General features: G+C 43.2%; 1 pseudogene; it reads left to right on the top strand.

Moving 5' to 3' along the window:
- Positions 1-1,774: 1,774 nt before the first annotated feature.
- Positions 1,775-1,869, top strand: LOC130866686 (U6 spliceosomal RNA; annotated as a pseudogene).
- Positions 1,870-2,340: the final 471 nt, after the last annotated feature.

The raw sequence follows: 2,340 nt of genomic DNA, 5'->3' as shown, positions 1-2,340 counted from the left end.
AAAGTCCCACCCCCGAACTCTAGCCCAAATGGACCTTAGAATGTGGTTTTACAGTTCGTTTTCTTAGAAGAGTGTTTCAATTATTTTCACAGATTCAGGGTGTGAATGAATGTGTCACTAGGCCAGATCCCCAAGGTCTCTACTGGCTCTGCAAATGCAGGAGGCTCCCCTCCCTGATGGCAAAGGACTCAGCTCCCCGTGATGGAAGAGTCACCTGAGGGCCAGGGTCATTGCACGAGAGAAATAACTTGTCGCCTTTGTTGGAAAGGGCTCATTCACCTTCAGCATGCTGGACCAAAAGGCATAAAGTAGACGACAGGAGACGATTGGTTTCGCAAAGAGGAAGAGAAGCCAACGGCTGCATCCCAGCTCTGGCTGTATGGTCAAATGACATACAGATATTGTATGATTGTATGGTGGTCAGACAACAAAGAGTTGAATGTGAAGCACCCGCATCTTGTTGCAGAAGCTGTCCCCTTCTGTGGCATTTGAAGACTGGGCAGCATTGTGTAGTGATCTTAGCAGTATCAAAACATGATTTGGTTCCTAGGCCATTTTTAGAGTTTATGTTCATATAAGGGGATAGGCAAATGCAAATTGGCTTAAAAAAGAGAGAAAGAATAACGAGACAAGTTTCTTTCTCGTGTAGTTGGAAATGGGCTGAAGAAGTTCCCCATAGTGTGGCAATAGGTGCCTTGGCGGGACAGGTGCATGCTGGAGGTGCACTTTGAGCCGCTTTCTTCCCATGTCTAAGTGTCCTGAACCATGCAGAACTGTCAGGGAGAGAGCTGCGGCATGCTCACGTGTGGGCAGAGATCCAGTCTGGGGGAGAGGCAGAGCCCGGTGTGCCTATGTGCACACAGCCGTGTACATACGGACAGTGCTAAGATGCGTCTCACACTGGGCAGAAGAGTCCAAGGGCCCTGTGTGCACACGGCTGTGTGCGTATGGACAGCACTAAGACGCGTCTCGCACTGAGCGACAGAGCCTGATGTACCTGTGTGCACACGGCTGTGTGCGTATGGACAGCACTAAGACGCGTCTCGCGCCGGATGATATTCTACTTTCAGAATTTTTGTATTTAATAACTCACCATGGTTCTGATTTGTCTTATAGTCGTTATTTCTTTTTAAATTCTCAAATGTGTTATAATAAAATATAAAAGCAAGGTATACACACATGAATACTGAAAACCCAAACAGTGTCGCACAGACAGGCCTTAGCATGTGGTTTTGTAATCTGTCTGCTTAAGAGTGCTCAATTATTTTCACAAATTCCAAGTGTGAATGTGTGCCTAGGTGTTAATTACCATTTTAAAAAGCTGTCTCGCACAGCACAATGCCAACAGACAATCCTGATTTTAACATTTTTCCTTACAGAGAGTGATTTTTCCAAGTATTTAGTTGCCCCCTGCTGGCCATATAAGTACAGAATTCCTTTTTTAAAGTTCCCAGTAGATTGATCATATTTAATAAAGATAAGCTTCTGAAGAGGTGTATTTACCTTTTAAAAATACATTGCGGGGCTGGAAAGATGGCTCAGAGGTTAAGAGCGCTGGCTGCTCTTCCAGAAGACTGAGTTCAATTCCCAGAACCCACATGATGGCTCACAACCTTCAGTAACTCCAGATCTGATGCCCTCTTCTGGCCTCCATGGACACCGGGCAAGCTCATGGTGCACAGACAAACATGCAGGCCAAACACCTGCATATAAAATGAAAATATATGTTTAAAGAAACCAAACAAATAAGCATACACTATGTTGGACCCTCACTTTGACATCACATATGCTAAAATGGGAACAATACAGAGATTTGCATTGTCCCTGCACAAAGAAAACATGCAAATTTGTGAAGTGTTCCTTATTTTTATAATAAAATTCACTTCGTTGTAATGAATTTACAAATAGAAACATTACACGGCTAGCTCAAGGCAGCTACTCAAACACTTGTCCAGGCTAACCTCTATGTAGCAGGGAACTTTTGTATAGTTAGAATGGGCATTCTGAAGCTGGGAGGTTCACTTTGGGTTTTACACTTTCATGACCAGCTCAGTTACAATTTACATACTTATCCGCCACAAAAGAAAGAGAACAAAACATAGCTTTACGTCCTCATTTATGACTATTTTCCATTCTTGATCTTCTTTCTAAATGTTATACTATATCCAAACTTACAGGCATTGACGCACACACACGCACACACACACACACACGCACACACACCATATTTTCATTATACATTCATCTGTTGAAAGACATCTACTTTGGTTCCATTTCTTTGCTGTAGTAAATAGAGCAGCCGACAAGATGGATATGCAAGTGTGTCTTTGGTGAGATATG

Source organism: Chionomys nivalis, chromosome 25 (genome assembly GCF_950005125.1).
Source record: "Chionomys nivalis chromosome 25, mChiNiv1.1, whole genome shotgun sequence".
Classification (NCBI taxonomy): Eukaryota; Metazoa; Chordata; class Mammalia; order Rodentia; family Cricetidae; genus Chionomys; species Chionomys nivalis.
Note: the sequence above shows the minus strand (reverse complement) of the source record. Positions and strands in the feature narration are given on the sequence as shown.